The sequence below is a fragment of the Heptranchias perlo genome, unplaced genomic scaffold, assembly GCF_035084215.1.
Source record: "Heptranchias perlo isolate sHepPer1 unplaced genomic scaffold, sHepPer1.hap1 HAP1_SCAFFOLD_52, whole genome shotgun sequence".
NCBI lineage: Eukaryota > Metazoa > Chordata > Chondrichthyes > Hexanchiformes > Hexanchidae > Heptranchias > Heptranchias perlo.
This window is the reverse complement of record NW_027139537.1, coordinates 1,346,270-1,361,618: the sequence shown is the minus strand read 5'-3', so window position 1 is coordinate 1,361,618 and position 15,349 is coordinate 1,346,270. Positions and strand designations below refer to the sequence as shown.

General features: G+C 43.6%; 1 non-coding gene and 1 pseudogene across 1 annotated transcript; both read left to right on the top strand.

Moving 5' to 3' along the window:
* The window catches only part of LOC137314528 (zinc finger protein 585A-like), a 915,457-nt pseudogene that overhangs the window by 48,938 nt on the left and 851,170 nt on the right, over positions 1-15,349 (top strand).
* trnav-cac (transfer RNA valine (anticodon CAC)) lies at positions 14,105-14,177 on the top strand. The gene has a single exon. It is a non-coding gene; the product is annotated as a tRNA-Val (tRNA).

Here is a 15,349-nt window from a genome sequence, read left to right as displayed (position 1 = left end):
GGACTCCCAGCAAAAGAGGCCAGTGTCCGATGAATGAGATGGTGACCGGTGGGTTGTCTGTAGGTATGGAGATGGGGAGGGTTTTAAACCCAAGGATGAGAATTTTAAATTTATTGAATATGTAACTGGGAGCTAGTGAGGGTCAGTGAGTCCGAGCAGGACCTGGTGCTGGTTGGACACGGACAAGACTTTTGGACGAGCTCACGTTTATGGAAGGTGGAGGTTGGGTGGCCGGTCAGGAGTGCATTGGAGGAATGCAGTCTGGAGGGGACAGAGGCATTGATGAGGGTTTCAATGGCAATGGGCTGAGGAAGGAATGGAGGCGGGTGAGGGAATTACGGGGCCTTTGTGATGGAGGTCAAAAAGGGTCATGAGCTCAGCTCGGTTTTACACGGGACCAATTTTACTGGAGCCCTTAACCAATGTAGAATAAACGGGTAAACATCTGCAGTAAAATAGCGGAGAGAGGAATGTCAATGGGACACGTTCAGTGTCCGTCCCCAAATATCACCCACAGTCATTTCTAGGCTGCAATCCTCAACCTGCCCTTTAACTGTCCTCGTATCAGAGACTCAAAATTCATATTTTAACTGGGAAACTGCAGGAACAGAGTGAAACGGGTCTGCTTGTGTCCCTGGATTCAGTGCACACTGCGCAGACATCTGTCTAAATTATAAATGAAACACCAGGAGTGAACATGGTCAATATAGTTATATAAAAGCTGTAAATGAAGCCGTTTATTATTATTGGATCAGTCCTGTATGAGAACAGATTGAAGCTTTATTCCTGAGAGAGGTCTGATTAAGTAATATCGTGGACTTAGAGATTTTTGTGTTTTATTCACCACATTATTTACAGCGGAGTCAAAGCTGCTGATGTAATGTGTTTGTTAAACTGACTGTAACTAATAGCAATGATCAGGAGTATAACCGTGTCAGTGGAGACTTATCCCCTGTATAAATCAGGGCTTGTTGGATTGGATCAGCTCAGAGTGCCTGCTGGAGCTGTGGTTTCCAGGGTAACAGAAGTCAGTGCTTCTCACAGAAATGGGATATCCAGTAATATTTCTGGTACAAGATATTTATTATCCTGTTCTTGCAGCGGTTGGAGTTCCAGGTAAGCCGTTATCTCAGCTGTTAATGACGTACATCAGAGTTGACTCCGCTGCTGTACTTGGTACATGATTTTTTTCTCCTACCATGTTCAACACAGTCACCTGTTCTATCGGTTGAATGATGGAATATGTTAAGTCTCTGCTCTTTCGGTCTTGTCAGAGCTGTATTATATCCATAATGACCCTTTTATATCCAACCCTGGCATTGTTACTGGATTATTCTCTGTACTGAATGTTGTGTTGAATAATGGTATGTCCTTAGCTTCCAAATGTTCGATCTTGTAGGAGTTACTTTATATCTGTAATGACTTTATATATACAAAGCTGACATTGTTACTGGATTATTCTCTGTACTGAATGTATTGCAATCAGGTGTTTGGGCTAAGAGTTGGTTTCAGACCATCAGGAGCTGTTAACAGTTTCTTGTGGAACTAACCTGTCCTGGAATATGTTTTCATCAATGTGTTTTCAGTGATTGATAATGAGACAGCTCACGGTCTCAGTGTTACAAGGAGGCAGTGCAGTGTCCTCCCTCCCCAATAACATGCTTCAATTCAACTGAGATTTCAATGTATTTATTGGTGATCACTGTTATGAAATATTATTTCATTATGTGTGTATCTGACGCCGCTTCAGATGTTTGGTTACTGATCTGAATTTACTGCTGACTCTTTCACATCTCCTTCTCTGCTTCACTGTGGATGAATTCACTGACTGTCACTGGACTTCACTGTTAAATGAAAAGTGTGGTTGTTATGTTATCTCAATTTGCACCGTATCTGTTGGAATCAGGAGCCCTTCTATGTATCTGTCGATTATCCGTGTGATTTTGGCGTTTTGTTAATTGAACAATCCCGCCATCTATCACTTTACTTTATAATTACAGGAGAAGGAATCTCAATTATTGTGAGATCTGCCTGGGAGAGGCATTCGATTCTGTTTATTCCATGATTTGAAGATGAAGTGAACAGTGTCGGTGAACAGGTGGAGAATTGGGTGATCTGTAGAAACATTAAACTATTCCACAGAGGCTTCACTATTTAACAAAATGAGACTGAGAATAGGATCGGTGGAACACGGGGCTGGTGAACAGAATGCAGGCAAAGGATGATAGGATTTAATCGGATATGAAAATGGACTTGAGAAAGAGAGTAGAGTGCGTGATAGAGAGGGCGACTGAGAGGGAAAGCGAGAGGCTGTGGTGTGAATAATTCATCAGAATGAACTGCTGAAACTTCCAGTACAATTAAATATAGAAAATGTGATTTGAAGGTGTTATTATGATGTGGTCAGATTGGGTGAGTTTTTATTGTGGGACTCGCTCCTCATGTTTATATCCCTGTCAGGTCCTCAGTCTGTTTTTGTGAATGTTCTTTGTTTTCCAACTTAACACTAAACATAATTAAAATTTGCTGAAAAAAATATAATCAGAAATGTCTTGATCGGAATGACTAAATATAATTACAATTTACTTGAAGAGTAGAATTAGCAATTTATTTATCGTGATGAATTATGAGGATTCTGTGTTTTAGAAGCTCGGCTGAATTAAATAAACAACAAGTTTGATATAATTAATACCCAACACAGGTTGCCTGACACCAATAACCACAGAAATGAACCGTTGAATGCATTAGTTGGATTGTGTTCTTGGGACCTAGAGATTAGATTTCCTCTCACACTCTGCTGCTTTCTCGCCCTGTAATTCACAGCCTCTCCTCTCACTGCTTTGAATCCTCTGTCTCTTCTTCCCTTACTTCAGTTCGTGCAAGTTCCCAAATTATCTGCTCCTGACTCCCCTCCAGCTCTGACATGTCCTTTTCCTTGTCTACCTCCCAATCTGTCTCACTGGGACGGTCCTCAGCCGCCTTTCCCGTTTAGTGCCAGCCCCTGTCAGCTCTCTTAAACCAGAGCAACAAACTAAATGTACCTCTCTTTGTCCCCTCACCTTCCTGACCCTTCCCTCTCTTTCCCGTCAGTCTGGAGCCCAAATCCGGCTTTAATCCGCTGGATTCCCGGTGTGTAAAACCCCTTCTCCCTTCTCCACCCGCACTGTGCCCTCACTCAGCCCTTCCAGTGGATCCGGTGCTCACTTTATTCACTTTCTGTATCCATCTCCCAATTCATTATTGATCATTGTGTTTAAAAATATCTCTGCCCGAAAGCGCCGCCCAGGTCAATCAATCACTTTCCACCCTTCGATGCAGCAACAAAGCTGGAAATTTCACCTCAGATCCTCTCAATCTGCTGCTTTGGCGCCAGCTTTGAGCAGTAACTTCTCAGCTTCCTTTTCTCTTACAGTTAACTTGGTGGCGATTGTGATCCTGTCCCGAGGAAAGTGCGGTCTCTCCAAATGTATCAGTGTCTACCTGGTGGGAATGGCAGTGGCTGATCTCCTGGTCGTTATCATTGGTGTAATATTGAATTGGATTGGTGCGATTTATTTCCCAGGTTCATTCCTGTTCATTACTCCCGTGTGTAGTTTTATTTCCTCCTTGAGTGAAGCAGCCACGGGGGTTTCTGTCTGGTTCACAGTCGCTTTCACCTTTGATCGATTTGTGGCCATTTGTTGTGAGAAGCTGAAAACTAAATATTGCACCGAGAGAACGGCGGCTGTGGTTCTGGGAACAGTGAGTGTGCTGGGCTGTTTGGAGAGTGTCCCCTGGTACTTTACATATGAACCTGACTATATAATTGATAATGTTCCCTGGTTTTGTGTGACTAAACCGAGGTTCAGTACTTCCCCCGCATGGGCCGCATTTGACATGTTTCACCTCATTTTAACCCCTTGTGTCCCGTTCTGTCTGATTTTGCTGCTCAATGTTCTGACGGTCAGGCGTATTTTAATGTCCAGTCGAGTCCGCAGGGGACTCCGGGGCCGCAGCAATGGAGAGAATCAGAGTGATCCAGAGATGGAGAACCGAAAGAAATCCATCATTTTACTCTTCAGTATATCGGGCAGTTTTATACTGTTGTGGCTGATACGGGTTGTATTTTTCATTTATCTGCGAATTGCAGACATTTGGTCTTATTACTCCACCGCTGACCCTGGTTATATCACACAACAGACAGCAGGAATGCTGCAGCTTCTCAGTTCCTGCACAAACACGTGTATTTATGTCCTGACCCAGACTAAATTCAGAGAGGAGCTGAAGAACGCGGTGAAATACCCACTCAATCTAATTGTTAAATTAGTGAAATCATTGAAAGAGCTGAAGGGTTTCAAGCACTAGAACTGTATCCCATTTCATACTCCATCCCCGACACTTCCCAGGGGACGGAAAGTACATTTTATATTAGCAGCTCAGAGCCATTAAATGATCTGAAATATGGTTCTGATGTTATATTTTATTGAAAATCTGACCAATTGAGGCAGGATTTATTCTGCAGACGACACATGCATTTTGCTCGAAATGGCAGTCCTAAAGAGCCCAGCTGGACTTCAACTAAATGGTGATCCAGCAAAATGTGCAAAGCTGGGAGTCAAAGTAGCTGCTTTGGGCCAGATCAGAATGGGTGCAGGGGGAGAGAGGGAGAGAGAGGGGGAGAGGGGGAGGGAGAGAAGGAGCGAGAGAGAGAAATTCATAGAGTTTGAGAAAGAGGGAGAGAGATTGAGAGAGGCCGAAATACAGAGAGGGAGAGAGAGAGGGGAGAGTGACTGACATAGAGACAGAGAGGAACTTACTGCGATAAAGAGTGTGAGAGAGCGATATAGTGATATAAAGAGCGAGGGAGAGACAGAAAGTGAGAGCGAGAAAGAGAGAGAGAGAGGCAAAGAGTGACACAGGGAGAGCGTGAGAGAGATCAGAGAGAAAGACAGGGAGATATTGGGACAGAGAGAGTAAGAAAGACAGAAAGACAAGGAGGGAGACAGAGAAAGACAGAAGGAGAGAGAGGCGGAGAGAGGAGTGGACAGAGACAGAGAACACAGGGCAAAAGAAATATAATGATTAAATAGCGCAGAAAATTAAAACAGGTTCACATAAAGGCGAGAGGGTCTGTGACAAAGAGAGAGAGATGGAAACAAAGAGGGGTAGAGACAGAGGTACACAGAGCTGGAGATAAATAAAGTGAGTTTGTTTGACAGGAGAGAAAAAATAAAGAGAGAAAGAAAGTGAAAGAAAGCATATATGTATATATGTATATAATGAGAGAGAGCAAGCAGACATGGATGGAACGAGAGAGAGAGACTGACAACGAATTACAAATTGATGGAATAGAAGTGGAAATAACAAGATAGAATAACACACAGAAAATAAATAGAGACAAACGACATAAACAGAGAACAGACATATTGAAAGACGGACAAACACAAACTGTGTAATCAGCCTGGAGTGTGTGAGAGTGCTGACCAGCAGAACAGCAGCAGATGAAGCAGGCCAGACAGTTCATGTTTGTTCTGGGGTAACACTCGTGTGGATTTAATTTTGACATTTCTAAAGGTGATGCCTGGAGGCTGCACATTAAAGTCACTCAGTCTTGTGAACCTGACCCTGACCATTACTTACTGCAGGAGTCTCCCAGCTGTTCTGTGCAGTAAACATTCATCTGATGAACGAAAACCTGAGATTGAATCGGCTTCAGCATGTCTGAAGGAAAGGGACGATTAAAAGGTGGAAGCGCTGTTGAAAGATTGTTAATGACACATTGTAAAAAGATCACACAGCCGAGGATAGATCACCACAGCAACAAGAACGATTCCAGGGGGGCGAGAGGTCGTTTGAACTCCTGCCGAATTAACTTGGTTACGTTGTGGACACTGAGAGAAAACAAGTGAAGTGTCAATCAATCGTGGGTTGTATTTGTAGGAACCTATTGTTGAGAAGCCACTGTCCCAGAGGTGTGATTCTCTGTAAAAACGGTCTTAAAAATCTGGGCAGAAGTTGAGTGGGGAGAGACGCCGATCCACCATAACTGCTCCAAGCTCACCTTTCGCTTCCTGGCAGCACCACCTCACCTGGAATCTTCCTGACTGCTCGCTACCTCCCAGCTTGATGCCTCGATGCAGGTTTACAGATTGCCTGTGAAGCAGATGACCTGTCCACCAGAGAAAGTTACACTGCACTACAACGGTATCCACCAAAATCCCTGGAATCTTCTCGGCAAGTCTAAAACTTTCGTTATAGGCTTAGTCTAAGATAAACATTTGATTTCCAAACGGTTATGCATTTTGAGAATTGAGAATGTGTTGTTTAATTTTTGCTAATGCAATTCTAAATCGGGCATAAAACCAAGATGAAGTTTAAATTCTAATGTCATTTTTTTCTATTGAATGAATAATACTTGTTTTCTCTGTAAAGCCATGGTTTGTGCCTGAAGTTTGTTTAGGATAAAGAGCTCATTAAGTTAAATGTAAAACTAAACCTTGTGGAGATAAAAAGGCATTGCTCCAAATTAAAGTGTAAAATCACTTTCCATCTTTTTGCTCCTCCATCTGTACCATGTGTAACTTTCCCAGTGAGCTGCTGAATTCTGCAATAAATAATATGTATTTTACTCCTTCTGCAGTGTTAATAAACTGGACAGGCTCCCGCAGCACTCTCCTGCTCTGTTACTGTTACACATGCAGTTATTCTTTCAGATTAAAGAAAAATATGAATAATGGAGAAATTAATTAAATCCCAGATCAGAACTACATTCAGATTGAGTCCAATTTTACTCTGATTTGTTGAATAGAAGCTAGAATTACATTCTCTACAAAAAATGGCTAATTGGACCTTTCCTCCGAATGTCTGGTCTCTCCTTTTCTGTAACCATTAGGTCCAAATAACCAAATGTTAATCCATCTTTTTTGCAGAAGTTTCACATTTGATTGTTTAATTCCCTCACTGCACCGCTGTCTTTATGTTAAACACCAGCTAGTGTTAGTCTCACTCAGTTTGTATCTTTAACGAGAGTGCAACAGTGATTTTACAGGAAAAGCAAATTATCACTCTCTGTGTCTCTCATCACAACAAGCTTCACCTTGCCCCTCAGTAAGATGGCCGCCTTTCGGGTGCCATTTTGTTTCAGGTTCATGGCGTTGAAGTTGTTGTTCATCGATTCACATTTTGATAGCAGGCACGGTGCAAGAGGAGTCCATTCAGCCCACCCTGCCTGTGCCAGCTCCTTGAAAGCGCGATCCAATTATTCCCATTTCCCGCTCTGCTTTTCCTCCAAAGCCCTCATGGATGCTTGTAATAGTAGTTTTGATAATACACACACACACACATATATATATATATATATACAATTTGCTGTTGTAGGGGGTGGACATATGAGGAGAGGTTGAGTAGATTGGGACTCTACTCATTGGAGTTCAGAAGAATGAGAGGCGATCTTATTGAAACATATAAGATTGTGAAGGGTCTTGATCGGGTGGGTGCGGTAAGGATGTTCCCAAAGATGGGTGAAACTAGAACTAGGGGGCATAATCTTAGAATAAGGGGCTGCTCTTTCAAAACTGAGATGAGGAGAAACTTCTTCACTCAGAGGGTAGTAGGTCTGTGGAATTTGCTGCCCCAGGAAGCTGTGGAAGCTACATCATTAAATAAATTTAAAACAGAAATCGACAGTTTCCTAGAAGTAAAGGGAATTAGGGGTTAGGTGGAGCGGGCAGGAAATTGGACATGAATTTAGATTTGAGGTTCGGATCAGATCAGTCATGATCTTATTGAATGGTGGAGCAGGCTCGAGGGGCCGATTGGCCTACTCCTGCTTCTATTTCATATGTTCTGATAATGTTGTTGTTCTGGATAAAGCTGTTTCTCAATCTTTTACTCTTTCGATTCTTCTCCTTTATAAATTGGGCTTTGTTTCTGTGTAAATGAATGTTGCTGAGAGATTGTCCCTGTAACTGAGTGAGGGATCTTGCTGTATATTGGGTTTTTTAAAAATTGCTTTGGCTCTTTTATATGTCATGAATTTATTTGAAATCTTTGGCTGATTGGAAAAAGCCACAAACTGTAAGTTGATCACAAACTGCTGGAATTTTTTCCACTGCAAATTAAAACAAGAGAAAAGAGCAAAGGTAAAGTTCGTTCACCTTTGCAAACTGCAACATAAAGGGCGAAGTAGCAAAAAATGCCCAGGGTTTTTGTCCCCTGCTCCAGGAACAGAAGTGAAAATGAGCACAGGGGCAATTTGAATCTTGCAGCGAACATTAACCAAGGACAGGCAGACAGACCAGCACCTTTTAGGGGAGGGGGTGGGTGAGGGATTGAGTGGCAAAGCAGGAGAGAAAACCCTGCAAACTTGTATTAGAGAGAGAGAGAAGCAACATGTGCTCTTCAGTCTGCCCGAGTGTCTTTCTGGTTCTCTCTGTCCAAGCTTTTCACTCTTTTCTTCAGATTCTCTGCTTTGGAACTTGGGATTTTTTTTTGTCAGTGGTGTTTGCTGAGAGATGGCCTGCCTGTGTAATGGAATGAGTGAGTGACTGAGTGTGAATGTGTGTGTGTGAGTGAGTGTGAGGGAGCTCTGAGCTCTTGCTGTGCTTTTTTATTCGCTTGCTTTGTTTTTAATCCATTTTTAAAAATCAATTAAAAGATTTTTTTGTGGAAATGCTGTAACATGAAGTTGTGGAAAGAGAATTTTTGGGAGGAATTGGATTCCTTGGACAAGAAGCTTTCTCTCCACAGGGGACTGATCGAGGCCTTCACCACAGGCTCACGTGAATTGTGTCTGGGTCACTGTGGGATCACTGGGAGCACTGTGGGATCATCGGTTGCTATGGGATCACTGGGATACTGCAGGTTCACTGGGACATTGTGGGATCACTGGGCCACTGTAGGATCAGTGGGACATTGTGGGGTCAGTGGGACATTGTGGGATCAGTGGGACATTGTGGGATCAGTGGGACATTGTGGGATCAGTGGGACATTGTGGGATCAGTGGGACATTGTGGGATCATTGGCTTCCTGTGGCATCACTGGGATACTGGCGGCCATGTTGTTTAAGATGGCCGCCTTAATGGCCACCATTTTGTTTCAGCTTCATGGGGTCACAGGAGAAACTACTTTACACATTCTAAGTAATATAGAAATATTATATATGTACATATATATATATATATATATATATACATGTAGAAATATTATATATATATATATAGACATGTTATTTCATACACGCAAGTTGTTGTATATAAAGACAGTCTCAAACTTTTACACAAATGCAGTGAACTGGGATACTGGGACCTCTGGGTGCACTGTGGAATCACTGACTGCACTGTGGGATCACTGGGATCAATTAGGGAGCATTGTGGCATTATCAGTGGGTGTGCAGCTGGATCACCGGGTCACTCTGTGTTCACTTTGGGATCACTGGGTGCACTAGATCGCTGGGACACTGTGGATCAATGGGACACTATCACTGGGTGCAGTGTGGAATCACTTAGTCACACTGTGGGGACTCGATGGGATACTTATTTACACAGTTGGGCCGAATGGCTTGTTTCTGTGCCGTGCTGTATTCTATGTAATATATATGTATAAAGATATGTACGGGGTTAAATTCGATAACCCCCGAATCCGGGCGCGATGGTCGATAAACCTCCACGTGATTAACCTGCACCCGGTCGTTGAGATGCAGACAGTCCGTGAGATTGGTGCTGCCTGGTGATTTATCGGATTCCTGCGAGCAGTCAGGCCTGGCTGTGCTGTTCAGCGGCTTCTCACCAGCAGGGGGGCCCCCGATATTGCGTGAGTGGTTTGCACCTCTGAAAGGCAGGCTGCACCTCTCAACGGCAGCCTGAACTCACAAAGTCAAACATTTGATTCAGATACAAACCTCCGGGGTCATTTCTCCTCGTACAGTTTTGATTGGCAGCTTCTTTTGAATTAAACAGACCATTGCTTAAAATGACTGGCTCCCAGTCACTGTTTTGAAGGCATTTATCAGCCTGTCTTTTTCAAACTGGTGAGTCTGTTTGGAATCTCTGAGAATGTTAATCAAATCGACAGCTTCCATAGTTTGTGCGAAAAAGACAACAAAGAACCAGGATGTTCGAAAGTTCGGGCACAGTTTCGTATGGTATTTTGAATTATTTATTATTTTTTGTTTTCCAATAATGATCTGGTTGAGCTTTACAGTAAAACTGTTGTCTTACTGCTACTGTTCTGTTTATTCTCTTAATGTTTCATCAATTTGTTTGGCAGTTAAAGTCTAAAACAAGCTCCAGTGTAGTGTGAATCTGTCACGCTCTGAAGAGCAGGAACTATTCGGCACTGGATAGAACGAGTGGGCTGAGATAATCTGAAGGGGTTTCACTGTTCATTACCTGGCGCCCTTCAAGTGTTACATTGATATCAGGACAAGCGGAAACACTGAGACATTGAGAGTGAAGCCTCACCTCACAGAGGAGCTGCTTTTTCAAGCTAAGAAATACTGCTGATTTTAAATCAGCAAAATTTCACTTCATTAAAGTAGACAAAAAGGCAAATATATCTGAACTGTCTCCATTATCTGAAAAACACGGATATTTTACTGATCGGGTTGTAATGGTCTTGTTCAAACTGTACAAAATAAAAATCAATTGTGATCTTTTTAAAATAATGAACTGATTTAAAGCATTCTCCAACCAAACAAAAGCACCAAGCATTCCCAGGACATTGAGAGATTATGTGAGTGGGCAAAACTGTGGCAAATGGAGTTCAATGTCGGGAAATGTGAGGTCATCCACTTCGGATCTGAGAAAGATAGATCAGAGTGTTTTCTAAATAGTGAGGAGCTCGAAACTGTGGGGGAGCAGAGAGATTTAGGGGTCCAAGTGCAGAGATGATTAAAAGCTAGTGGACATTTGCAAAAATAATTAACAAGGCTAATAGAATGTCGGCCTTTATTTCAAGAGGGCTGGAATATAAAGGGGTGGAAGTTATGTTCCAGCTGTACAGAGCTCTGGTTAGACCCCATCTGGAGGGCTGCATTCAGTTCTGGGCACTGACCCTCAGGAAGGATATATTGGCCTTGGAAGGGCTGCAGCACAGATGCAACAGAATGATAATGGGTCTAAAAGCGTTAAATTATGAGGACAGGTTGAATTATCAAGGCTAGTATTCCCCTGAATATAGAAGATTAAGGTGTGATTGAATTGAGGTGTTTAAGATGATGAAAGGAGTTGATAGGGTAGATAGAGAGAAACTACTTCCTCTGTTGGGGGAGTCTAGAACAAAGGGGCACAACCTTAAAATTAGAGCTCGGCCGCCCAGGGGTGATGGTAGGAAGTTCTTCTTCACAAAAGGGTAGTGGAAATCTGGAATTCTCTCCCACAAAAGTCTGTTGAGGCTGGGGTCAATCCGAAATTTCAAAACGGAGATTGATAGACTTTTGTTCCGCAAGGTTATTGAGGATCAAGGAACCAAGGCGGGTAGTTGGAGTTAAGATACAGATCAGCCATGATCTAATTGAATGGCAGAACAGGTTGAGGAGCTGAATTGTCCACTTCTGTTCCTGTGTAACAGGCTCGTGTGGCTGAATGGACTCCTCTTGTTCCTATGTAACATGCTCGAGGGGCTGAATGGACTCATCTTGTTCCTATGTAACATGCGTGAGGGGCTGAAAGGCGTCCAGATCCTGTATAACAGTCTAGAAGGACTGAATGTCCTCCTTCTGTTCCATTGCAACAAGCTCGAGGGGCTTAATGGCCGAGTCCTATTCCAGTGTAATCGGCTCGAGGTGCTGAATGGCCTTCAGTTCCCGTATAACATGCTCGAGGGGCTGAATGGCCTGCTGCTGTTCCTATGCAACAGGCTTGAGGGGCTGATTGGCCTCCAGGTCTGGTGTAATGGGCTCGGGGCTGAATGGCCTCCTCCTGTTGATATCTGACAGGCCTGAATGGTTGGTTGGCGTCTAGTTCCTGTATAACAGGCTCGAAGGGCTGAATAGCCTCCTCCTGTTCCTATGTCATAGGCTTGAGGGTCTGTCTGGCCTCCAGTTCCGTTGTAATGGGCTCGAGGGGCTGGATGGCCTTCAGTTCCCGTTAACACGCTCGAGGGGCAGAGTGGCCTCCTCCTGTTCCTATGTAACAGGATTGAGGGGCTGATTGGCCACCAGATCTGGTGCAAGGTGCTCCACGGGCTGAATGGCCTCCTCCTTTTGCTACCTGACAGGGTTGAACGGTTGATTGGTGTCTCGTTCTTGTATAACAGGCTCGAAGGGCTGAATGGCCTTCAGTTCCTGTATAACAGGCTCGATGGGCTGAATGGCCTCTTCTTGATTCTATGTAACAGGCTTGAGGGGATGATCGGCCTTCAGTAACGATGAAACGGGCTTGAGGGGCTGAATGGCCTCCTGCTTTCCCTGTGCAGCAGCCGTGAAGGACTTGCCGCCATTTTGTCCAAGATGTCCGGCGAACTTGCCACCATTTTGTCTAAAAATTAGAGCCGGACCTTTCAGGAGTGAGATTAGAAAACATTTCTACACACAAAGGGTGGTAGAAGTTTGAAACTCTCTTCTACAAACGGCAATTGATACTAGCTCAGTTGCTAAATTTAGATCTGAGATAGATAGCTTTTTGGCAATGAAAGGTATTAAAGGATATGGGCCAAAGGCGGGTATATGGAGTTAGATCACAGATCACCCATGATCTTATCAAATGGCGGAGCAGGAACGAGGAGCTGAATGGCCTACTCCTGTCCCCATGTTCCTATGATATTATTTATATGGAATTCCGGCAGGCATTTGATAAGGTTCCACACATGAGACTATTGGCAAAAATGAAAACACATGGATCTTGAGGCAATGTATTGACATGGGTAGAGAATTGGTTCGGAGATGGGAGACAGAGAGTAGGGATAATGGGTACATACTCCAATTGGCAGGATGCGACTAGTGGTATCCCCCAGGGATCTGTAACTGGGGTCTCAGCTTGTCACCATATTTATCAATGACTTAGATGAAGGAACAGAGAGTCGTATATCCAAGTTTGCTGATGACACTAAGTTGGGTGGTACAGTAAGTAGTGTGGATGCGAGTGAAAAGTTGCAAAGGGACATTGATAGATTAAGTGAGTGGGAGAAACTATGGCAGATGGAGTTCAATGCGGGGTAATCCACTTTGGACCGATGGTCAGGGTATTTACCAAATGGTAAGAAGCTCGGAACTGTGGAGAAGCAGAGAGAATTAAAGGTTCATTTACATAAATCAGTAAAAGCTAACGGACGGGTCCAAAAATAATTTAAAAGGCTAACGGAGCGTTAGCCTTTATCTCAGGGGGCTGGAATATCAAGAAGTGGAAGTTATGTTCCAGTTATATAAAGCTCTGGTTGGACTGCGTCTGGAGTAACTGCGTTCAGTTTTGGACACTGCACCTCAGGAAGGATAGATTGGCCTTGGAGGGGTTGCAGAGCAGATTCACCAGAATGTTACCGGGGCTAAAAAGGTTGAATTATGAGGACAGGCTGCATAGATTGGGCTCGTCTTCCCTCGAGTATCGAAGATTGAGGGGCGGTCTGAGCGAGGTGTTTAACATGTTCAAATTATTCGATAGAATAGAGAGAGAGAATCAATTTCCTCTGGGGAATCAAGAACGAGGGGGACATAATCTTAAAATTAGAACCATGCTATTCAGGTTCGAAATCAGGAAGCACTTTTTTACACAAAGGGCAGTAGAAGTCTGGAACTCTGTCCCCCAAAAGGCTGTGGATGCTGGGGGTCAATTGAAGCTTTCAAGACTGAGATCGATAGATTTTTGTTGGGTAAGGGTATCGAGGGATAGCGAGCAAAGGCGGATAAATTGATTTGAGGTTCAGATCATCTCTGATCTAATTGAAGGGCGGAACAGGTTCAATGGGCTGAATGGCCTCCTCCTGTTCCCAATGGAAATGTTGAGAAAATGCTTTGTTGAGGCTGTGACGTCAGGGTCAACCCCTGTCCAAACAAGACAGGCCACATTTGGGAGTTTAATAACTTTGAAATGAACATTTTTCTTTTGTGACTTGTGCAACTTCGATCAAGTGAATAGTTATGAATGAGAATCAATGCAGTCATTCTAACTTCTGGCTGGTAACCAGATCAGAGGTTTCCGTAGTGTAGTGGTTATCACGTTCGCCTCACACGCGAAAAGTCCCCGGTTCAATCCCGGGCGGGAACATTATTTTGGGGCAGATTTTTCTGTCCTCTGTGAAAGAGCCTGTTTTGTTCAGTTCGACACAAATTCGTGGTCTCACGAGCACTGAACATTTTAAACGGAGCCCTTCAAAATACAGTGTGTAAAATGAGAAGGAATAAAAAGTTCATCGCACAAAAGACATTATTAAACTTTTCCAACATCCCTCAGTGGCCTTTCATTCTGCAAAATAACGTTATCGGTTAATTAATGGTGAATAACAAAAATATTGTTTTTTTTTTCTTCCATGCGATTAATATAACAAGTGTTCAAAAGTTGCTCTTCTGGCTGGAAATCGCACCCCGGCCGCAGTGGTAAAAGCGGCGAATCTTAACCACTGGACCACCAGCGAGTTTTACTTACAGCATTATCAGATTTAACGAGGATTTCCATTTCTCTGTGATTCAGCTTTTAATCCTTTTTGGCTACTGATTGCGAATATTCCCGTCATTAAATAGGAATAAAGTACAATAGGCTCAGGAAAACCCGGGGAGGTGGCATCCCGCTCACCGAGCCTTTCCAGCATCATTGATATCACCAAGCACTCGAGTGAATGAACCTTTCTCCGGGGGGGTCTCAATGTGGAAAGGGTGGCGAGGCAAAGTGCTATTTATCCGTCAGGATGGCCGAGCGGTCTAAGGCACTGCTTTCAGGTCGCAGTCTCCTTCCCACTTCCGACATTGGTTACTTTGACTCCTATTTTATTTCTTGCTTGAGCTGCAGTTGATTTTTCGGCCCAGTTGATTTGCTCTTCCCGCAATAACCAACCCGGTCTCGATCCACGGCACGTTTTGACGCCCACCGGCTCATCCCTAAACCAACCTTTAAACGAAAATATGCTTTAAACACAAGGTCGCAACGATGGAGAGAGCAGACACTTGGGGAAATGTACCATCGGAATTAGAGTAGGCCATTCAGCCCCTGGAGTCCGCTCCGCCATTTGATAAGATCATGGCTGAACTGTGATCTCACTCCATATACCTGCCTTTGGCCCATATCCCTTCATACGTTCTTTTGGCAAAAAGCTATCGATCTCAGATTTAAAATTTGCAATTAAGCAAACATCAATTGCCGTTAGGGGAAGAGAGTTCCAAACTTGTTCCATCCTTTGTGTGTGGAAATGTTTTCAAATCTCACTCCTGAAAGATGTAGCTCTA